At 44.6% G+C, this 24832-nt stretch overlaps 1 protein-coding gene, 1 long non-coding RNA gene and 1 pseudogene across 10 annotated transcripts in view; 2 read left to right on the top strand and 1 right to left on the bottom strand.

Annotated features, from left to right (window-relative positions):
- The window catches only part of MAMU-AG (major histocompatibility complex, class I, AG), a 180421-nt gene that overhangs the window by 90540 nt on the left and 65049 nt on the right, over window positions 1–24832 (bottom strand). The window lies entirely within an intron of this gene.
- The window catches only part of LOC144340532 (uncharacterized), a 75781-nt gene continuing 69101 nt past the window's right edge, over window positions 18153–24832 (top strand). Inside the window, exon 1 of the long non-coding RNA XR_013416738.1 lies at window positions 18153–18200. This is a non-coding gene — a long non-coding RNA (uncharacterized LOC144340532). The remainder of the gene's footprint in view (window positions 18201–24832) is intronic.
- Window positions 20821–22625, top strand: LOC144340521 (saoe class I histocompatibility antigen, A alpha chain-like; annotated as a pseudogene). Its single transcript, XR_013416721.1, has 4 exons — window positions 20821–21386; window positions 21518–21788; window positions 22026–22238; window positions 22436–22625. The product of XR_013416721.1 is annotated as a saoe class I histocompatibility antigen, A alpha chain-like (transcript).

Below are 24832 nucleotides of genomic sequence, written 5' to 3'. Positions count from 1 at the left end.
GTGGATGTCTGGTTTCCACATACACTTCTGCCCTCATTGTGTGAAAGTAGCCATGCCTCCTCCTGGGAATGAGGGTCTATTACCTGGGCCTGGAGAGGAGCAGAATCCTCTTCTTACCAGGTGGTCTCTGGGCACACACTGTCCAAACTTCTCTGGTGACAACTGTAGTTCAGTGGGCTGTCTTTTGTCTTCTTTTAAGGATACCCTCTAAGGTTGGCTCTTAACAAGGGAGTGGAAACCTCTGTTCTATCTGCAAGGAAGTGAATTCAGACAAGAACCTGAATGAGCTTGGAAGTGGATTCTTCCCCAGAGTCTCAAAGAAAGAACGCAGACCTGCCCATACGTTCATATTAGCCCTGTGAGACTGTGTGGACTTGCAACCGACACGACTGTGACATGATAATTAGGTGCTGTTTAAAGCCACTTGGTTTGTGGTAATTTTATGGCAGCAATAGACACCCATACAGCAGAGAAGATGCCCTCTCTCCCTGGCCTCTCAGATCCTGGAACTCCTCTCTTCCCTGACCTTCTCCTCTCTTCCCTGACCTTCTCCTCTCTTCCCTGACCTTCTCCTCTCTTCCCTGAATCTCGTGCCCTTGTCATCCCCTAGGCCTCATCATGCCCAAGAACCCCAACCCTTCTATGCTCTCAATCTCGCACTTCCCCCCTTCTGGCCATCTTTCCACTCATCCCATGCAAGGTGGCCACAGGCTCTGAGGACACAGATACTATCATTTTTTTTCATATGCTGTGATGTAATATCAGTGACTACTCATTTTCTATGTGCCTGCATTCCAGGCTTGAAGTCCGTTCTGCAGTACATCAATTCCAACAATCCTTCCACCCCACTGAGATTCCCAATCTAGTGATCCTGCCATCTACTCCCTGTTACGCACCCTTGGTGTCCTCTCCTCCCTCCTTACCCGTTTTGAATTCTATGGTAAATAATTTCTATCCCTCCCTTGCCTCTCCCTTGAGTTGTCACACTCACCTGGCAAAACTACACAGCTGGTGGATTCTACCTCTGCCCACACTGCACCTGCTCCCTGAGCTGCAGGAGAGCAACACACAGCACACTGACTGCTATCTGTACCTTCACGACTCAGACCTCATGGGGAGCCCCCACCACGGCCAGCAATCACCCTCTCCCTGCATGGCTCACCCTCAGCCTCCTCCGGGCCTGGGTGACTCTTACACATCTTCTCTGTGTGCTCACATATCCAACCCTCCTTCCCCATTCTTACATCGACTGATGACCTTGGTTCCTACCTCACTGAGAAAACTGAACACATTAGAAGACAACTTCCCAGATTCCACCACTGTCTGCTCATGCATTTGCGGCTGCACCACATGTCAGGCATTTTACCACGTGGGGGACTGTTGTGGGTTAACCATCCTGCTCCCAGAAAGAGCCAGTCCTTCTTCTGGTGCCCCAAACGTCATCCCTTCTCATCCACTTAAAGGTGTCAGTTCATCCATTAATACCTTTTTTTCCTCTTTATCATCAACCTTTTCCCTCTCTCCCCACTGGATCACTGTGGCAGTCGTGAGAATGCACATCCCAGCCCCTCAGCTAGAGGAAGCAGAATTGGTGATGGCCCCAACTTTTGAATCCTGAAACCTATTGCCACATTTGCTCTGAGACCACACCTGCCCCCTGTCTTTTCCAGTCAATGATTGAGGAAAGCAGGGCAGAAATTAAGGCAGAAACATTTCTTCTCTGAAGGCTGCCTGAAGCTCCAGAGCTCCCTGCCACCCTCACTGAACTTCCCTTAGCCTGCACGGGGTCTGGGATGCTTCCAACTGACCTTCCTGAACTCTCTGCATCACTGGGGCTCAGAGTTGCTTTGTGGTCTGATGGCTTTCCCAGCATTTTCTGTCTCTCTCATGAATTTCTCTCACAAGTATTTGCCCTAATAAAGCCTTACACGTTTACCACTGTATTGGGGTCTGCTCCTCAAGGGATCCTAATTATCACAAGTGGCATGAAGGGTGATCCATGAAAACAGGCAAAAATGAGAATCTGAAATAAGCTTTCCCACTGCCTGGCAGGCCAAGAGGATGCCACCCGGGTTGGTGGGGGACACAGAAACTCCATGGCACAAGGTGCAGCTGAGCTGCTGTGGGTCTCACCAGTGCTGAGCTGAGAAGATGTCCTGGTTAGAGGGTGCTATGGCAGGTGTGGTGATAGAATGCCCTGTACAATAAGGATGGGGTTGGGGGAAACCTACAAAGACAGGGGAGTTGGCTGGTTACTGCTCGGCTGCATTGTTGCCCTATGAAAGGATCATGAGAATCTGCGGAATGTTAACAGCTGTCACTGGCTACATGTGACAGCCTCTGCAGTATCTCATGGAGAGGTCTTTATCTCCTGTAACAAAAGGGCAGATAGCATGGAATGGTAGCTGAAGACGTCATTGTGAGGGCCACAGTGCTCCAGAGATGTTTGACACTCAGCCAAGGCAGGCCTGTTACAGGAAAGTCAGGGCCCTGGTGGGGAAACCTGAGATTCTGCAAACTGGAATAGGATTATGCGATGGGTGCTGTCTAGGATCTTCGGGGCATGCAGAGGGAGCTCACCCTTTTCTAGTAATGGTTCCCACTTCTTATGCTGGAAGATGCTACAGAAGCCTCATCCCTATGATGCCATGGGAATCCCACTTAGGAGCGTTGCAGGAACTAGCTGTCATGTCCCCATAGGAGGCTGGGGACCACTTCTGGGATTGGAATTTGAGGGCCTTTGATTAAGGAACCAGAATTTCAGTCTGGATGAATAAAAATCATTTGGCTTGGAGGCACTTTCTCAGGGCACGGGTTTATCAAACACCCCAGGACTTTGACAAATGGAGGTTATTCCACTGATGGGGTGAATCCATATAAACTGGAAAAAAAGATGCCCAACTCTCAACAAGGTAGACATGTCTTAGTTGCTCTGGAACATGTAGATGATGGAATAACGAGGCTGAGGAAAGTGGGCATGGGGAAGGCCCACCAGGACCATGCTCTACAAGTGGGGCCAGAGGACACACTTTCCACCAGAGCCTCAGGAACGTGATGGTGAGAGGGACCTGCATCATTAAGAAGTGTCGGGGTGTTGTCCTCTGCAGGCTGGGGATATGGTAGTAAAGATGGTCTCAGAGTTGCATTTATTAATATCCTTGGGAAGAGTGTGGCCCTGAAGAGACAGAGACCAAGTGGTGACAGTGACCTGCAAAAGCCAGAGGCACGGTTACTATGGCAACTTCAGAGGAGCAGCCAAGAGGACTCGAGCTGCAGGTAGTGTGGGGAAGGTTAATAGAGGGTGATGTCCCAAGGTTAGGACAGGTAGCCAACAAGGGCGCTGCTTGATGTCTATGATAAGAAAGAAAGAACTGAGGAGCAGGAGGGTGAAGGTGTTTGACCGAATACAAAGTCACGATCCCATCCTCAATGGCTAGACCTCAACCAAGATTCAGATTCAGATCTCAGTGACAGAGGAGGAGTCCACAAGATTCAGATCTCAGTGACAGAGGAGGAGTCCATATCCCTAGGAGAAATACCCTGCAACCCCACGGAAGTATATGCTGGGACAATTCCCTCAGTCATTCGGCAGAGGAACCTATAGTAATTTACACAGGAGACTGTACACTGGGGAAAGGAAACAGGCAGAACTGGGGGGATTATTAGCACTAGGTGTGAGCTACATTGATGCCCTGATGCCCACAGCACCATCATGTCTCTCATCACAGCTTACGGAGGCCAGGGAGTAAACCTGGACACATTATGGCCTACAATGGGACCACTGGATCCATAGACTCAGCCCTCATTATCTTCCAATTCCCTGAGTGCATAATTGACACTGATGCACTGCTAGGTGGAGTCACCCCCACACTGGGTCCCTAGTCTATAGAGTAAGGGCTGTCATTGTGCTGAAAGCCCAAGGGAAACCTCTGACACTGCCCCCATCTGGCCCAAATCAAAAATCATAGCGTGACCCAGGTGCGTCTTGTGGAAGACACTGCAAGTATTTTGGGGGTTGCACCACTAATAGAGAGCTGAAGGATGAGGGGTGGTGTTGAGGCTGTCTATTGTGTCAATGTAATTCAGCAACCTGTCCCCGAGGAAGCCTGATGAGGTCTAAAGAATGAATGAAATTACTCCAGGTATGGCCAAGTAGGAGTTATAATTGCAACTTCTATGTTGTCTGAATATCACCGATAGAGCAGATTAATAAAGCCTCGGGCACACAGCATGTAGCTGTGGATCTGGTGAGTGCGTTCCTTTCCACTTCAATTAGAAAGTGGATATGGAGTGATTCACATTCATGTGGGATCCACAAAACATCTATTTATAGTTTGTCTCAGGGCTATTTGTAATTCCCCTGCCCTCTATAGCATAGTCTTAAGACTGTACTAGCCACACTGGATATAGGATATTAAATCAGCTCGTTTTATTGACAACTTCCTGTTGACTGGGTTGGATGAGCAGCAGGTAAGAGGTGCACTGTAGTCCTTGGCAAAACATATGCAATCCAGAATGTGAAGACAAACTTTACAGAGCTTCAAGAGTGGCCACTCAGCCGAGAGCAGTGGCTCATGCCTGTAATCCCGGCACTTTGGGTGGCCAAGGTGGGTGGATCACCTGAAGTCAGGAGTTGGAGACCTGCCTGACCAACATGGAGAAACCCTGTTTCTGCTAAAAATACAAAATTATCCGGGTGTGGTGGCCGTTGCCTATAATCCCAGCTACTTGGGAGGCTAAGGCAGGAGAACCACTTGAACCCGAGAGGCAGAGGTTGCAGTGAGCCAAGGTGGCGGTAATGCAGTCCAGAGTGTGCAACAAGATTGAAATTACATCTCAAAAAAAAAAAAAGTGGCCACTGAAGTGATGTTTTATGGGTGAACAAGTGCCAAGTGTTTACCAGCTTACAGATGTGTCCCCTCCAAGGTGAAAGACAAACTGTTTCATCTTGCATCCTCACCAGAAGGCAGAAAGCACACTGCCTGATGAGGTTCTTTGAGTTCTGACGACACCACATTCCACATCTAGGTAAGTTGCTTTGGCCCACACTCTAGGTGACATAGGAGGAGGCCAGCTTCAAGTGTGGCCTACACAGGGAAGGACCCTGCAGCAGATCCAGGCCACGGTGCAAGCAGCCAGCATCCCTCAGATCCCATGGTGTTGGTGGTGCCAGTGGTAGGGAAAGATGCAGGATGGAGCTGAACCAAGCACCAGTGGGAGAGTCACAGTGGAGGGTCTCAATTCTGGAGTAAGATCAAGTCATCCACAGCAGAGGCATATGGCCCCTGTCAGAAGCAACTTTTAGTGTTTCTTGTCCTGATTAGATAGAATGCTTGACCACAGAACATCAAGCAATGATGTGATTCCAAGTGTCTTTCTGACCCACAAAGTCATAAATTGCGCAGGCCCAACAGCATTCATCAGGAAATGAAAATGGTCTACCCGGGTTGAGTTTGAATCCCATGTTGACCCTGAATCCCATGTTGACCCCCACAGAAAACACCCAAGTCCGAAGTGGCACTGAAGAAGCAAACAGACAAATGGAAGTTAGCTGCCTTCACCATGGGTGAGCCCAGGCCTGGTAGGATGGGCGCATGAATGGAGCAGCCACAGTGGCAGACATGAGGCCATGTATGGGGCCAGCAGCACTGACTCCCCCCTACCAAGGCAGATCCAGCTGCTGCCACCTCTGAATGTCCAACTCATCGGCATTTGAGGCCCATGATGTGCCCTAGTGGGGCACTGCTTCTTTAGTTGGCTAACTAGCCACTAAGTAACAAGTTGACTATATTTAGCAACCTCCATCCTGGAAGGGCCAGAGGTTCATCTTCACAGGGTTAGGCACCTATTCCATGGGTGGGTTTTCCTGTCCTGCTCTCAGACACAGCCAGCACCACTTTCCGGGTGCTGTTGACATTCCTGATCCACAGGCTAGGCAGTGCTCTTAGCCCATTATCTGCCTGAAAGACCCACTTGGCAGGGAAATTTTCAATGCTTCCGTGGCTGTGGGTTCCACTCATCCTATCACCATCTATCTGCATCACCCAGGGGCTGCCAGCCACAAGGAATGCTGGACAGGTCTTCTATAGGCACAGCTCAGTGCCAGCCTGGAGGAAGCACTCTGAGGGGTGGGTGCCATCTTTCAATATAGGCTGCATTGTTTGAATCAGAGATGTTTCTATAGTGCTGTATTCTTAATAGGAAGAACATGTGGGTCCAGAAATCAAAAGGTGGAAGCAGGTTTGGCTCCATGTCCAATCCCTTTGATTAACCCACTAGGGTATTTTGCATATTTTATCTCCCAACACTGGGCTGTGCAGGGTACAAGGTCCTGGTTTCCAAAGGAGGGTACCCTTAAAAGGAGACAAAAGACAGCCCACAGAAATACACATTATGGTTGTCACCAGAGAAGTGTGGACAGTATGAGCCCAGAGACCACCTAGTGAGAAGAAGAGTCTCCTCCTCTCCAGGCCCAGGTAATAGATCCTCATCCCCAGGACGAGGCATGACTACTTTCAAACAATGAGGGCAGAAGTGTGGAAACCAGAGATCCACCTGGGGGCCTTCTGGTTTCCCTTACCTCATTGTAAGTGTGAGCAGAATCATCCAGCAATTCAGCCTGAGAGGATTTGATTTCCAAGGGCCCAGACCCAGCAGGGCAGAAGGTGTGAGTCACACTCCTGGGTAATCTCCCAAGGCCCTGCTCCTGTGCTCTAATATCCTCAGTAGCATCGGTGCTGAGGCCCTGCTTCCCATGGGCTGTTCCCAACCAGTGATGGGTCATACCAGTGACACTAAGGCAGGACATTCCTGGGAGGTGGGGGACTCTTCTGATGGCCAACTGTAGCTCGAGGACTCCTCCATGACCTTGCTCAACTCTCCTTAGATTACCTGTGGTCTAGGACATGTCCAGTAAATCTTCCCTCCTTCTGTACATCATGGGAGGGTCACACTTACATCTTGGTCTGTTGCCTTTCCCAAGGTAACCTGACTCCCTTGCAATATTGTCTGACAGCTGTGTCCCCTAATAAAATGCTGTAACTTTAATCCCATGATGGCACTTGTTTTTTGGAGGATTTGGACTACAAAATCATTTTCATCTGCACACCAGTGTCCTCTAATTTATCCCAATTTGTAAAATCCTTTTGTTTATTCAACTTCTTCTGCCTGCATTGGCTCCATTTTGCTGGTATTTGCATTATGCTTTTGAGTTTGTCGATGTTTGTTGCTTTAAGTCACTAAATTTGGGGGTAGTTTGTTACACAGCAACAAATAACTAATAAAGCTCTCTTACATTTCCATTATTCTATAGAGGTTAACTACATCTGTTTTATGTCCTCCTATTTTCATAATATAAGAGTTTCTAGTTTCTCTACACCTATTCTTTATTTTAGTTTATTTTCTCCTTTGTTTCTTCCCTTTCTCCTTCCTTCCATCCCTCCCTCCCACCCTGTCTTCTCTATTTCCATTCAACCTCTCTCCCTCCCTCCTTCTCACCCCGGTTTCCTTCCCCTTCCCCTTCCTTCTTTTCTTCTTTCACTCCTTCCTCCATTCCTCCTTCTTTCCCTCTCTTCCTCCATTTTTTCCTTTTTATTATAAAGTTTTCCTAATATATAAAATAACTCTATGTGATCGGGCTTTAAGTAAGCATTTTCTGAATCTATATGTCAAAAGTATAATGCTGTGGTATATGAGAAACAAGTAAACCACAGGAAGTTATTAACAGAGTCTGAATAAAAATACCTGCTGTAATTCTGCAGTCAAGACAGTGGCTTTTAACTCAATTCCTTCAACTCAGTGTTTTCAGAACACATCATCAACATCAAGTATTACATATTTATTGTAAAAGTTTAAGCAGCCACAATCACTTTGGAAATCATATTATCATTATCTAGTAGGGTTTAAGTCCTATACAAGTATCATCCAACCAACCCATTCTTAATCGTACACTCCGGGGGGCTTTCTTGCCTATGTGCACAGGAGACGTGCACACTAATGTTTATTGCAAAAACTGGAATCAGCCACATATACATCAAAAGGAAAGTAGTGAAATTGTGGTATAACCATAAAATGTAAACCTTCAGCAGTAAAAATGAATGAACGGCAGCCTCCCACACCACAGATAACTCCTATACGTAATGTGAATCATGGGAAAATAAATGCAGTAGGAATTTGCGGTATAGGAAGCTTAAAAACCAGCAAAACTAGTATTTGCTTTGGGAATATATATACTTATTGCACAAATCTTTAAAGAATTACAAAAGAATACTAATCACAAGACTCAGGATGAAGTCTTCTTCTGGGGGATGTGAATGGGCAGCAGCCCAGGGTGGCTTTACAGGTTTGTATTTTACACCAGTGCTGGGCAGCCTGCTAGTTACTTGATTATATTTCCTAAAATAGAGTTTTTCAAATAAAAATATACCTGTTTTTTATAGAAATGTAAGAGAAGGTTCATTCCAAGATGGCCAAATAGGAATAGCTCTGGTCTGCAGCTCCCAGTGTGATCGACACAGAAGATGAGTGATTTCTGCATTTCCAACTGAGGTACCTGGTTCATCTCATTGGGACTGGTCGGAAAGTGGGTGCAGCCCATGGAGGGTGAGCCAAAGCAGGGTAGAGCATCGCCTCACCGAGGAAATGCAAGGGGTCAGGGGACTTCCCTTTCCTAGCTAAGAGAAGCTATGACAGACTGTACCTGGAAAATTGGAACATTGCCACCTAAACACCATGCCTTTCCAAAGGTCTTAGCACACAGCACACCAGGAGATTATATCCCACGCCTGGCTCAGCAGGTCCCACGCCCACAGAGCCTTGCTCACTGCTAGTCCGAGATTGAACTGTGAAGCGGCAAGCCTGGCTGGGGGAGGGGAGTCCAGCATTGTTGAGGCTTGAGAAGGTAAATGAAGCGGCTGGGAAGCTCGAACTGGGTGGAACTCACCGCAGCTCAAAGAGGCCCACCTGCCTCTGTAGACACCACCTCTGGGGGCAGGGCATAGCTGAACAAAAGGCAGCAGAAACTTCTGCAGACTTAAACATCCCTGTCTGACAGCTCTAAAGAGAGCAGTGGTTCTCCCAGCATGGTGTTTGAGCTCTGAGAATGGACAGACTGGACCCTCAAGTGGGTTCCTGATCCCTGTGTAGCCTCACTTGGAGACACCTCCCAATAGAGGCCAACTGACACCTCATACAGCCGGGTGCGCTGCTGAGACGAAGCTTCCAGAGGAAAGATCGGGCAGCAATATTTTCTGTTGTGCAATATTTGCTGCTCTGCAGCCTCCGCTGGTGATACCCAGACAAACAGGGTCTGGAGTGGACCTCTAGCAAACTCCAACAGACCTGCAGCTGAGGGACCTGATTGTTAGAAGGAAAACTAACAAACAGAAAGGAATAGCATCAACATCAAAAAAAGGACATCCACACCAAAACCCCATCTGTAGGTCATCATCATCAAAGAGCAAAGTTGGATAAAACCACAAAGATGGGGAGAAACCAGAGCAGAAAAGTTGAAAATTCTAAAAACCAGAGCACCCCTTCTGCAAAGGATTGCAGCTCCTTGCCAGCAACGGAACAAAGCAGGACAAAGAATGAGTTTGATGATTTGACAGAAGCAGGATTCAGAAAGTCGGTAATAACAGACTTCTCTGAGCTAAAGGAGGATGTTCAAACCCATTAGAAGGAAGCTAAAAACCTTGAAACAAGATTAGACAAATGTCTAACTAGAATAAACAGTGAAGAGAAGACCTTAAATGACCTGATGGAACTGAAAACCATGACACGAGAACTACGTGACACATGCACAAGCTTCAGTAGCTGATTCGATCAAGTGGAAGAAAGGGTGTCAGTGATTGAAGATCAAATTAATGAAATGAAGTGAGAAGAGAACTTTAGAGAAAAAAGAGTAAAGAGAAATGAACAAAGCCTCCAAGAAATATGGGACTATGTGAAAAGACCAAATCTACATTTGACTGGTGTACCTGAAAGTGATGCATAGAATGGAACCAAGCTGCAAAACACTCTTCAGGATATTTTCCATGAGAACTTCCCCAACCTAGCAAGGCAGGCCAACATTCAAATTCAGGAAAGACAGACAACACCACAAAGATACACTTTGAGAAAAGCAACCCCAAGACACGTAATTGTCAGATTCACCAAGGTTGAAATGAAGGAAAAAATGCTAAGGGCAGCCAGAGAGAAAGGTCAGGTTACCCACAAAGGGAAGCCCATCAGACTAACAGCAGATCCTTCCGCAGAAACTCTACAAGCCAGAAGAGAGTGGGAGCCAATATTCAACATTCTTAAAGAAAAGAATTTTCAATCCAGAATTTCATATCCAGCCAAATTAAGTTTCATAAGTGAAGGAGAAATAAAATCCTTTACAGACAAGCAAATGCTGAGAGATTTTGTCACCACCAGGCCTGCTTTACAAGAGCTCCTGAAGGAAGCACTAAACATAAAAAGGAACAACCCATACCAGCCATTGCAAAAACATGCCAAATTGTAATGACCATCGATGCTAGGAAGAAACTGAATCAACTAATGGCAAACTAACCAGCTAACATCATAATGAGAGGATCAGATTCCCACATAACAATATTAACCTTAAATGTCAATGGGCTAAATGCACTAATTAAAAGACACAGACTGGCAAATTGGATAAAGAGTCAAGACCCATCAGTGTGCTGTATTCAGGAGACTCATCTCATGTGCAGAGACACACATAGGCTCAGAATATAGGGATGATGGAAGATCTACCAAGCAAATGGAAAATAAAAAGCCAAGGTTGCAACCTAGTCTCTGATAAAACAGACTTTAAACCAATAAAGATAAAAAGAGACAAAGAAGGCCATTACATAGCAGTAAAGGGATCAATTCAACAAGAAGAGCTAATTATCCTAAATATATATGCACCCAATACAGGAACACTCAGATTCATAAAGCAAGTCCTGAGAGACCTAAAAAGAGGTTTAGACTCCCACACAGTAATAGTGGGAGACTCTAACACCCCACTGTCAATATTAAACAGATCAATGAGATGGAAGGTTAACAAGGATATCTAGGACTTGAACTCAACTCTGCACCAAGCAGACCTAATAGATATCTACAGAACTCTCCACCCCAAATTAACAGAATATACATTCTTCTCAGCACCACATCACACTTATTCCAAAACTGACCATGCAGCTGGAAGTGAAGCATTCCTCAGCAAATGTAAAAGAACAGAAATCATAACAAACTGTCTCTCAGACCACACTGCAATCAAATTAGAACTCAGGATTAAGAAACTCACTCAAAACTGCACAACTACATGGAAACTGAACAATCTGCTACTGAATGACCACTGGGTAAACAACAAAGGCAGGAATAAAGATGTTCTTTGAAACCAATGAGAACAAAGACACAACATGTGAGAATTTCTAGGACACATTTAAAGCAGTGTGTAGAGGGAAATTTATAGCACTAAATGCCCACAAGAGAAAGCAGGAAGGGTCTAAAATCAACACCCTAACATCACAATTAAAAAACCTAGAGAAGCAAGAGCAAACACATTTAAAAGCTAGCAGACGGCAAGAAATAACTAAGATCAGAGCAGAACTGAAGGAGATAGAGACGTAAAAAACCCTTCAAAACATCAATGAATTCAGGAGCTGGTTTTTTGAAAAGATCAATAAAATTGATAGACCACTAGCAAGACTAATAAAGAAGAAAAGAAAGAGGAATCAAATAGATGCAAAATGATAAAGGGGATATCACCACCAATCCCACAAAAATACAAACTACCACCAGAGAATACTCTAATCACCTCTCACAAATAAACTAGAAAATCTGGAAGAAATAGATAAATTCCTGGACACATACACCCTCCCAAGACTAAACCAGGAAGAAATTGATTCCCTGAATAGACCAATAACAGGCTCTGAAATTGAGGCAATAATTAATAGCCTACCAATCAAAAAAGTCCAGGACCAGATGAATTCACAGCCGAATTCTACCAGAGTTACAAACAGGAGCTGGTACCATTACTTCTGAAACTATTCCAATCAATAGAAAAAGAGGGAATCCTCCCTAACTCATTTTATGAAGCCAGCATCATCCTGATACCAAAGCCTGGCAAAGGCACAACAGAAAAAGAGAAGTTTAGACCAATATCCCTGATGAACATCGATGCAAAAATCCTCGATAAAATACTGGCAAATCAAATCCAGCAGCACATCAAAAAGCTTCTCCACCATGATCAAGTTAGCTTCATCCCTGGGATGCAAGGCTGGTTCAACATACACAAATCAATAAACATAATCCATCACATAAATAGAACCAAAGACAAAACCACATGATTATCTCAATAGATGCAGAAAAGGCCTTTGACAAAATTCAACAGCCTTTAATGCTAAAAAAAACTCTCAGTAAACTAGGTATTGATGGAGTGTATCTCAAAATAATAAGAGCTGTTTATGACAAACCCACAGCCAATGTAATACTGAATGGGCAAAAACTGGAAGCATTCCCTTTGAAAACTGGCACAAGACAGAGATGCCCTCTCTCACCACTCCTATTCACCGTAGTGTTGGAAGTTCTGGCCAGGGCAATCAGGGAAGAGAAAGAAATAAAGGGTATTTAATTAGGAAAAGAGGAAGTAAAATTGTCCCTGTAAATAGATGACATGATTGTATATTTAGAAAACCCCATCGTCTCAGCCTAAAATCTCCTTAAGCTGATAAGCAACTTCAGCAAAGTCTCAGGATAGAAAATCAATGTGCAAAAATCCCAAGCATTCTTATAGACCAATAACAGACAAACAGAGAGTCAAATCATGAGTGAACTCCCATTCAAAATTGCTACAAAGAGAATAAAATACCTAGGAATACAACTTAGAAGGGATGTGAAGGACCTCTTCAAGGAGAACTACAGACCACTGCTCAATGAAATAAAAGAGCACACAAGCAAATGGAAGAACATCTAATGTTCATGGATAGGAAGAATCCATATCATGAAAATGGCCATACTGCCCAAAGTAATTTATAGATTCAATGCCATCCCCATCAAGCTACCAATGACTTTCTTCACAGAATTGGAAAAAAGTACTTTAAAATTCACATGTAAGCAAAAAAGAGCCCACATTGCCAAGAGAATCCTAAGCAAAAAGAACAAAGCTGGAGGCATCACGCTACCTGACTTCAAACTATATTACAAGGCTATAGTAACCAAAACAGCATGGTACTGGCACCAAAACAGAGATATAGACCAATGGAACAGAACCGAGGTCTCAGAAATACCACCACACATCTACAACCATCTGATCTTTGACAAACCTGACAAAAACAAGCAATTGGGAAAGGATTCCATATTTAATAAATGGTGCTGGGAAAACTGGCTAGCCATATGTAGAAATCTGAAACTGGATCCCTTCCTTACACCTTATACGAAAATTAATTCAAGATGTATTAAAGACTTAAATGTTAGACCTAAAACCATAAAACCCTAAAAGAAAACCTAGGCAATACCATTCAGGACATAGGCATGGGCAAGGCCTTCATGACTAAAACACCAAAAGCAATGGCAACAAAAGCCAAATTAGACAAATGGGATCTAATTAAACTAAAGAGCTTCTGCACAGCAAAAGAAGCTACCATCACAGTGAACAGGCAACCTACAGAATGGGAGAAAATTTTTGCAATCTACCCATCTGTCAAAGGGGCTAATATCCAGAATCTACAAAGAACTTGAACAAATTTACAAGACAAAGTCAAACAACCCCATAAAAACTAGGCAAAGTATATGAACAGACACTTCTCAAAAGAAGACATTTATGCAGCCAACAGACACACGAAAAAACGCTCATCATCAGTGGTCATCAGAGAAATGCAAATCAAAACCACAATGAGCTACCATCTCACACCTGTTAGAATGGTGATCATTAAAAAATCAGGAAACAACAGATGCTGGAGAGGATGTGGAGAAATAGGAAAGGTTTTACACTGTTGGTAGTGTAAACTAGTTCAACCATTGTGGAAGACAGTGTGGTGATTCCTCAAGGATCTAGAACTAGAAATACCATTTGACCGGCCGGGTGCGGTGGCTCAAGCCTGTAATCCCAGCACTTTGGGAGGCCGAGGCGGGTGGATCACGAGGTCAGGAGATCGAGACTATCCTGGCTAACATGGTGAAAACCCGTCTCTACTAAAAATACAAAAAACTAGCCGGGCATGGTAGCGGGCACCTGTAGTCCCAGCTACTTGGGAGGCTGAGGCGGGAGAATGGCGTGAACCCGGGGGGGGAGCTTGCAGTGAGCCGAGATCGCGCCACTGCACTCCAGCCTGGGAGACACAGCAAGACTCCGTTAAAAAAAAAAAAAAAAAAAGAAATACCATTTGACTCAGCTATCCCATTCCTGGATATATACCCAGAGGATTATAAATCATGCTGCTATAAAGACACATGCACGTGTATGTTTATTGCAGCACTATTCACAATAGCAAAGATTTGGAACCAACTCAAATGTCCATCAATGATAGGCTGGATTAAGAAAATGTGGCATATATACACCATGGAATACTATGCAGCCATAAAAAAGATGAGTTTATGTCCTTTGTAGCAACGTGGATGAAACTTGAAACCATCATTCTGAGACACTATTGCAATGACAGAAAACCAAACACTGCATGTTCTCACTCATAGGTGGGAAGTAAACAATGAGAACACTTGGACACAAGATGGGGAGCAGCACACACTGGGGCCTGTTGTGGGATGGAGGGATGGGAGAGGGATAGCATTAGGAGAAATACCTAATGTAAATGACGAGTTAATGGGTGCAGCAAACCAACACGGCACATGCATACATATGTAACAAACCTGCACGTTGTGCCCATGTACCCTAGAACTTAAAGTATAATTTAAAAACAAATGTGAGAGAAAAGAATACCAAAATTCATTGCAAGGATCCTTAACAAGAACTACTTACATTGGAAGCAAACCACAGAGAATTGTAAGGAGCCACGTAACAGAGAGGACCAGGATGCCATGAAAATGACCTTGGCTAAAAATAGGTCATTTAACCCTTGGCTCACTGGCATCTCTCCAGATTTTCAATTTTACAATGTTCAATCTGCTGTGCAAGGTAATTCCATCTTTCAAAGGATTTGATGTTACATTCTACCACACATAAAACTGAATTAAACTTTTACGGAATTGGAAATGCACATCATTGATCAAAATAAATCAAACATGAAAAGAGTAGGAAGGAATAACCAGTGATGGAATAGCAAATGTGAATGGAAAACAGAATAGGACTGCTAAAAAGACAAAAAAAGCTTCAGAAGCACATAATAGCTGTGTGATTTAAAAATCACAGTGCTCTCCAAATGACTTCTATCACATCTCATTCAATACCAGAGCAAAAGATATTAAGTTTATTATGGAATGCCCACCAAATAGCTAGATTTTGAAAAAACCTTGTTTCTCAATTTGAGCTAACCATTTCAGGCTACTGTTTCAAACCAAAGTTACTGGCATCATGTTAAGCTAGATGTGTTGACTGAAGTATGAGATTCACACTTTTGTAAATGAAAAGCAATTTGATTAGGCAATGTTTTTCTAAGTGAAAGCAAGTTTACTGAGAATTAAGGAAACAAAAGAATGGCTACTCCATATAGCAGAGTTTTTTGTTTTTTAAGTGTAGACAAATATTTAGTGAAGATGATATTTCAATAAGAAAACTGGCGCTTGGGACATGCTTCCACTAAATTTGAGACATCTTAGACAGAACAAAGTTTTATTTTTGAGGCATTATTTTTATGGGACTGAAGTCTTGGAACTATTTGATCTAGTTACTGTATGTTCTCAACTGTGTTAACTCATTGAAAACAACATTGTTATTAAAGGTATTCACAAGAAAAATTCAGAGATACTGTTGCATCTCCTTTCTCTGTTTCAAACTGTTTTCTCCTAAGCACCCAAGGCTCTGTGATGTCTCAAACATTTAATCATTAATTTTAAAAGAGAAGCTTATTATGGAATCAGAAAAAAACTATTTTAAAATTCATATGGATCCAATAAGAGCTCATATAGCCAAAAGAATATTAAGCAAAAAAAACAAAGCTGGAGGCATCATGCTACGCCACTTAAAACTATACTATAAGGCTACAGTAAACAAAAGAGCATGATACTGGTACAAAAACAGGCACATAGACCAATGGAACAGAATAGAGAACTCACAAAAAAAGACTGCACATCTACAACCATTTGATCTTCAACAAACCTGACAAAACAAGCAATGGGGAAAGGATTCCCTATCTAGTAAATGGTGATGGGAGAACTGGCTAGCCATATGCAGAAAACTGAAACTGGACCCCTTCCTTACACTTTACACAAAAATTAACTCAATATAGATTAAAGACTTAAATGTAAAACGCAAAACTATAAAAAAACCCTGAAAGAAAATCTAGGCAATACCACTCAGGACACAGGCATGGGCAAAGATTTTATGAAGAAATCGCCAAAAGCATCTGGCACAAAAGCAAAAATGGGCAAGTAGGATCTAATTAAACAAAAGAGCTTCTGCACAGAAAAAGAAACTGTCATCAGAGCAAACAGACACCCTACAGAATGGGAGAAAATTTTTGCAATCTATCTATCTTACAAAGTTCTAATATTCAGAATCTACAAAGGACTTAAGCAAATTTACATGAAAAAAACTTCATTAAAAAGTGGACGAAGGACATGAAGAGACATTTCACAAAATAAGACATACATGTGGCCAAAAAAATATGAAAAAAACTCAACATCACTGATTACAGAAATGCAAATCAAAACCACAAATGAGATGCTATCTAATGCCAGTCAGAATGGCAATTATTTAAAAGTAAATAAACACCAGATGTGGCGAGGTTGTGGAGGAATTCGAAGGCTTTTACACTGTTGGTGGAAATGTAAATTGGTTCAACCATTGTGGAAGACAATTTGGTGATTCCTCAGAGATTTAGAACCAGAAATACCATTTCACCCAGCAATCCCATTACAGGGTATATAACCAAAGGAGAATAAACCATTCTATTATAAAGATACATGCATGTGTATGTTCATTGCAGCACTATTCACAATAGCAAAGACATGAAATCAACCCAAATGCCCATCAATGATGGACTGCACAAAGAAAATATGGTATATATATACCATGGAATATTATGCAGTCATGAAAAGGAATTAGATCAAGTCCTTTGCAGGGGTATGGATGAAGCCAAAAGCCATTATCCTCAGCCAACTAACACAGGAACAGAAAGCCAAACACCACATGTTCTCACTTATAATTGGGAGCTGAGCAATGAGAACACATGGACACAGGGAGAGGAACATCACACACTGGGGCCTGCTGGGGGAGGGCAGTTGTAGGAGGAGCATTAGGAAAAATAGCTAATGCGTGCCAGGATTAATACATACGTAATGGGTTGATAGGTGCAGCAAACCACCATAGCACACATTTAGCTATGTAACAAGCCTGCACATCCTGCACGTGTACCCTGGAACTTAAATTAAATTAAATTAAATTAAAAGACAAGCTAAAGGCGTTAATGAAAATAATTAGATAAAAAAAAACTTTGATTTTCAAAATCCTGAAACAAGTGTTTTAATTTTGCTGTAAACATATATTCAAATCCTTTAATGCTGTTCCCTTCCAGAGGTGCTGCTTAATTTCCTCTCTTGAGTGTGGCTTGGACTTAATGAGGCACTTCTGATATGGTCTGGCTCTGTGTTCCCACCCAATTCTCATCTTGAATTGTCATGCAAATTGTAATCCCTGTGTATTGGGGGAGGGGCCTCATGGGAGATGATTGGATCATGGGTATGGTACCTCCATGCTGTTCTTATGATACTGAGAGAATTCTCATGAGATCTGATGGTTTCATGAAGGGCTTTTCCCCATTTCGATCTGCATTCCTCTCTCCTGCTACCATGTGAAGAAGGACGTGTTTGCTTCCACTTCTGCCATGGTTGTAAGTTTCAGGGGGCAGCCTCCTCAGCCATGCAGAACTGTGAGTCAATTAAAACTCTTTCCTTTATAAATTACCCAGTCTCAGGTATTTCTTTATAGCAGTGTGAGAACGAACAAATACAACTTCAAACTGATGGAGTAATGCTGACATAATAGTTTCTGACTCTGGGTGTAGAACATAAAACTCACTGCAGGCTCCCCCTTCTCTCTCAAGGTCTCTGGGATCATGAGCTCTGGGGGAAGCCACCTGCTGTGCAAAAGCAGCCCTGAGGCCTGAGGCAAGGTCCATGTGGCTGAGAACTGAGGCCTTCTGGGAACAGACAGCAAGGAACTAGGCCTTTTCCACAGCCATGTGACTGATTCATGTTTCATGTGAATCCTCCACCCCAGTGAAGCCTTCAGATGATGCAGGCCTAGGCTGACAACTGGACTGCAACCTTGTGAGAGGCCCTGAGCCAGAAGCACTCAGGGAAACCTCTCCTGGATCCCTGACCATCAGAAACTGCTGGAGATGATGAATATTTACTGTTTTGAGCTGCTAAGTTTTACATAATTTGTTATGCAATAGTAAATAACTAACACATTTTCACAAAAGAGAATCTATTATTACATGTTAGTTTGCATTTGCTCTAAATTTATCATTATTATTAATATTATTGTTATTTATACAGGGTCTCACTCTGTCACCCAGGCTGGAGTGCAGTGGCATGATCACCATGCACTGCTGTGTCAACCTCATGGGCTCAAGGGACCCTCTGATCTCAGCGTCCTGAGTAACTGGGACTACAGTCATGAACCACCACGCCTGGCTAATTTTCTAAATATTTTTGTAGAGATGGGGGTTTCTCCATGTTGCCCAGGCTGATCTTCACCTTCTGGAGTCAACAAATTTGCCTTCGTCTGCCTTCCACGATGCTAGAATCACAGGCGTAAGCAACCACACCTGGCCTAAATTAATTATAAGACATTAAACATGTAACTTAGTTTTAAAAGGTAAGAAGAATGTCCATGGGTGAAGAGGATGCATTTTATTACCATTCACAATGATCACTTTACTTGAACTTCAATTTCCAACTGTGTCCCAATTAAAAACAAAAGGAAGATCCAATCCTTGCTGGGCTGATTCTATCATGGCCTCAACAACCAGCTCCTGGTCATTCACTGTCCCCCAGTTATTCAACCAACTCTAATGTAGGTGCTACTGTGAAGGGATTTAGCAGATATAATTAAGGACCTCAATTAGTTGACTTTAGACTGGGTTTATCCTGCTTGGACTGTCCTAATCAGGTGAGTCCTTGAAAGGACTGGGTTCTTCCTGAGCGTAGAGAAATACAGTGTGAGAGGAATTCAGCATGAGGGGTTTCCTCCACCATGGGCTTTGAAAATGAAGAGGCTGTGTAGGAAAGAATGCTGTTGGGCACCAGGAATGGAGCACAGCCCTCCCTGTTCTCTATATTGACAGCCAGCAAGGAACAGGAACCTCAGTCTTACAACTGCCAGAAACTTCATTCTGCCACCTCTGTATAAGCCTGAAGGAGGATTCAAAATGAAAACACAGCTTTTGGAAGCCCAAAACAGAGATTCTCTCCACATTTTGCCCAGATTTCTGACCGAGGAACTATAAGCAGATAAATGGGTGTTGTTTTGCCGGTCGTGGTAGTGCATGAATGAATTGATGAATTAATATGCACACTAGTTACATAAAATAAAATCTTTCTGAACTTTTTCAGTATTTTACATTTTATAATTTTCTGTGATGCAATTTAATACACTCATATTTCATTCATTCAGTCAACAAAAATTAATCCCTACAATGAACCAGGTGTACCCTCATATGCTCACGTGCCTGACATTCCAGAAGCTTCACAAGACCAAGGTGGAGCCACTGGAATGTTTTAGGTGGAGAAATGACACACTGTGACTCACAGGAGCAGGACCCCTGTGGAGAGAACAGTCACGTAGCAGGTCATGGGACAGTGCCAGAGCCACAATTCGGGAGTGACAGGGTGGTGGGGACTAAGGGGAGAGGAGGGCCTGAGGGATGAGAGGGATGGAGGGAAGGGCTGGAGACGCAGGAGGTGAGGAAATGGAGCAGAGGGAAAGAATTCGAAAGCAGCAGAATTCTTAGGCTTAAACACTTGTTTAATAGATTTTTAATACATCCGTCTACAGAGCCTCACTGGGTGTTCTTTGCAGTTGACCTTTAATACCTTATGTGGGTCTGCCCGAAAACTAATTGTTTTTACGTTAATCAGATTTTAAAAATACTAAGTGTTCCTATAAAATATACACAACACTTAGATGTGGATACTTCCTAAAAGCAGGCAGTGCATAAGCACTGGTGAGGGGCACTGTGACTGCATTGAGTGCTTGCCACTGTGAGGTGAATAAAGTCTGTACTGGCTCCTGGTTGCAACATAAAATAACACAGTGGCTATTTTGTATTAGGAGATGTCCTGGACTCACAAAGAAACGCAGGGCTACGGAATGAAGGTAAATATAAAATACTACAAGCGGGAGTCACAGATACATTGTCTGGGAAAGTGAAACTTAGGAGCTTTGTGAGTCCTGTTGTACTGCTTTTAGACACATTTATATGTCAAGGGACCAAAGTCACATTTTCTACCGATTAGATACTGATCATTCAGGGATTACCAAGATTCTGCTACCCACTGTAGTTCATAAACAAAAAGCAAACTGGTCTCTGTTGTATCTCATGCACTCAGGCCCAACTTTTCCAGATTTAAAGAAAAAGAAAAAAGAAAAGAAAAAAAAAGCCCTATCTCTACACCTCCATTCCCAGGGCAAGCTCACTCTGGCACCAAGCTCTCTGGGGTGAGTTTTCTTCTAGAAGAGTCCACTGGGACAGGTAAAGAGTAGGAGGCAGGGAGTCCAGTTCTGGGACGGGGAGTCGGTGATGAAAAGTGAAGAGAGAGGGACGGGGCCCATGCCGTGTGTTTCTCCCTGGTTTCTCAGACAGTTCCTGGGCCAAGACTCAGGGAGACATTGAGACAGAGCGCTTGGTACAGGAGTAGAGGGGTCAGGGCGAAGTCCCAGAGCCCCAGGCGTGGCTCTCAGAATCTCAGGCTCAGAAAGAGGTGTGTGGATTGGGGAGGCACAGCGTTGGGGATTCCCCATCTCCGAAGGGTTTCTCTTCTCCCTCTCTCAACCTGAGTCTGGTCCTTCTTCCTGGATACTCACCGGGCGGCCCCAGTTCTCACTCCTATTGAGTGTCGGGTTTCTAGAGAAGTCAATCAATGTAGACACGGTCCCAGTTCTAAAGTTCCCACGCACCCACCAGGACTCCGATTCTTCCCCGTCGCCAAGGATGGGGACATGGCGCCCCGGACCCTCCTTCTGCTGCTCTGGGGAGCCCTGGCCCTGACCCAGACCTGCGCGGGTGAGTGCGGGGTCCGGAGGGAAACAGCTTCTGTGGGGAGTAGCTAGGGGTCCGTCCGGCGGGGGCGCAGGAACCCGGTTGCAGTGCCGGGAGGAGGGTCGGGGGAGTCTCAGGCCCCTCCTCGCCCCCAGGCTTCCACTCCTTGAGGTATTTCCACACCGCCACGTCCCGGCCCGGCCGCGGGGAGCCCCCGCTTCATCTCCATGGGCTAAGTGGACGACAAGCAGTTCGTGCGGTTAGACAGCGACGCCGCGAGTCCTAGGATGGAGCCGCGGGCGCCGTGGATGGAGCAGGAGGGGCCGCAATATTGGGAGGAGAAGACAGGGACCGCCAAGACCAACGCACAGTTTTACCGAATGAACCTGCGGACCCTGAGCGGCTACTAGAACCAGAGCGAGGCCTGTGAGTGACACCGGCCCGGGGCGCAGGTCACTACCCCTGCACATCCTCCACGGACAGTCCGGGTCTCCCCGAGTCTTCGGGTGCGAGATCTACCCGGAGGCCGCGGGATCCGGAGACCCTTGACCGGGGAGCAGCCTAGGAGCCGTTACCCGGTTTCATTTTCAGTTTAGGCCAAAATCCCGCAGGTTGGTCGGGGTGGGGGTGGGGCTCGGTGGGCGGGGCTGACCGCGGGCGCAGGGCCAGGGTCTCACACCATCTAGAGGATGCCTGGCTGCGACAAGGGGTCCGAGGGGCGCCTTCTCCGGGAGTATCACCAGCTCGCCTACGACGGCAGGGATTACGTCGCTCTGAACCAGGACCTGTGCTCCTTGACCGCCGCAGACACGGCGACTCAGATCACCCAGCTCAAGTGGGAAGCTGCCGGCGAGGCGGAGGTTCATCCTCACAGGGGTAGGTACCTATTCGATGTGGTGTGTTTTCCTCTCTACTCTCAGACCCTCAGCCAGTATCACTATTGGCATTCCTGATCCACTGGCTCAGAATTTCAGTACATTATCTGCCCGCGGGACACACCTCAGAGGGAAAGGGATGAAGCGTGGGCCATGACCAAGGCATCCCCTGGTCATATCACCACCTGCACCTCCCAGGGGCTGCCAGCCACACTGAGTCATGGACAGGTCTCCACAGACGTAACTTAGTACCAGCTTGGATGAAACCCTCTGAGGAACGGGGCCCAGCTTTCAGGATGTGCTGCGCGTATTAAATCAAAGACGTCTGTATGGTGCTGTGTTTACAGAAGGAAGAACACGTGGGTCCAAAAACCAAGAAGTTGAAACAGGTGTGGCTCCATGTCTCATCCCTTCTATTCACCCTCAGGGTGATTTTGCACTTCTCCTCTCCGATATCGGGGCTCTGCAGGGGAGGAGGTCCTGGTTTCCCAAAGGGGGCACCCTGGCAAGGAGACAAATGAGAGTCCATGGAACTACACATTATGGTTGCCCCCAGGGATGTTTGGGTAGTATGTGTCCAGACACAAGCAGGTGAGAAGAGGAGGAGGCAGGGCTGCTATCACACAAGGAAGGCAGAAGTGTGTGTGGAAATAAGAGATCCACTTGGAGGCCTTATGGTTCCCCTTGTCGTGTTGTAAATGTGAACAGAATCATCCAGCAACGCAGCCTGAGAGGGTTTGATATTCAAGAGCCCAGAACCCTCAGGAAGGAAGGATTGAGTGATACACCTAGATAATGTCCCAAGGCTCTGCTCCTGCGCTCTGACATCCTCAGAAGGGTTAGTGCAGAAGCCCTGCTTCCCATGGGCTGTTCCCAGCCAGTGACCGGTCACAGCAGGCGCACTAAGGCAGGCCATTACTGGGAGACACGGGACTCCTCTGATGGCCAACTGTGGCTGGAGGACTCCTCCATGGCCTTACTCAACCCTCCTTAGATTGCCTGTGCTCTAGGATGTGTCGAACAAACCTTCTCTCCTTCTGTCCAGCACTTGGGGGTCACACTTGCATTGTGGTCTGCCGCCTTTTCCAGGGATTTCTGGCTCGCTTCGCATATTCCCTTACAGGTGTGTCCCCTCATAAAATGCCGCAGACTTGAAGCTCATCTTGGCATCTGCTCCTTGAAGGACTTAGACTAAAAATTATTTCCATCTGCACATCAATAACTCTTACTTACTTCAACTTGTAAAATCCTTCTCTTCGTCCAACTTCTGCCATCCCCATATAATCTATTTTACTTGTGTTTGTAGTATCTCTTTGAGTTAACGGATATTTGTTCTATTAAGCTATTAAATTTTGAGGTAGTTTGTGACACAGCACTTGATAACCATTAAGGCTTCCTTTTTTTTTTTTTTTTTTTTTCTTGAGCTGGAGTCTCACTCTGTCGCTCAGGCTGGAGTTCAGTGGCTCAATCTCAGCTCACTGCAAGCTCCGCCTCCCGGGTTCACGCCATTCTCCTGCCTCCTGAGTAGCTGGGACTACAGGCACCTGCCACCACGCCCGGCTAATTTTTTGTATTTTTAGTAGAGACAGGGTTTCACCATGTTAGCCAGGATTGTCTCGATCTCCTGACCTCGTGATCCGCCCGTCTCGGCCTCCCAAAGTCCTGGGATTACAGGCGTGAGCCATTGCGCCTGGCCAAGGCTTTCTTAAGTTTCCATTATTCCATGGATATTATCTACACATCTTTTAATACTTTGCATTTTAATAACATTAGCCATATTTGCCGTTTCCAACCCTTTCCTCCTATTCTTTTTTGAACATTTTTATTTTGTCTTTCTCTGTCCTTCCTTCCTTCTTTCCTCCTTTCCTCCCTCAGAGTTTTCTCCCTCCCTCTATTTTTTTCATAAAACCTAAGTGTTCAGGCTAAAAGGAAGCATCACTTGAACCTAATGCCAAAAGTATAATGCCATAATTTATAATATAAAAGTAAAGAAAAGGAAGTTATTAATTGAATATGAAGAAAATGTCTAGGGTGATTCTGCAGCCAAGACAGTGGCTTTTAATATTTAATCTCCTACTTCAAGTGAATGTTTTCAGAAACACGAGCAACATGAGCTCTTTCCCATTCTTGGTACAAGCACTTGAGAAATCAAATTAGCCTTATCTAGTCTGATTAATGTCCATACACCGTATAATCCCACCGTCTGCCTCCTGATCATACACTCTGGGGACATTCTTGGCTATGTGTCCAGGAGACATGTAAAGATGGAATGTCTTATAAAACTACAATAATCCAGACAGTGTGAAAGTGAGAGACACAGAGATCAATGAACAGAAGTGAGAATCTAGAAAGACATTCTTACATTTTTTGTCAACTGATCGTCAATAAAGTTGCATAGGTAATACGAAGTGACACTTACCACCACATAAAATATAAGCTTGTCTAAAACACCAAAAGCAATGGCAACAAAAGCCAAAATTGACAAATGGAATCTAATTAAACTAAAGTGCTTCTGCACAGCAAAAGAAACTACCATCAGAGTGAACAGGCAACCTACAGAATGGGAGAAAATTTTTGCCATCTACTCATCTGACA

The sequence above is a fragment of the Macaca mulatta genome, chromosome 4 (genome assembly GCF_049350105.2).
Source record: "Macaca mulatta isolate MMU2019108-1 chromosome 4, T2T-MMU8v2.0, whole genome shotgun sequence".
Lineage (NCBI taxonomy): Eukaryota > Metazoa > Chordata > Mammalia > Primates > Cercopithecidae > Macaca > Macaca mulatta.
The sequence above is the reverse complement of the archived record's forward strand: the minus strand, read 5'-3'. Positions and strand labels throughout refer to the sequence as shown.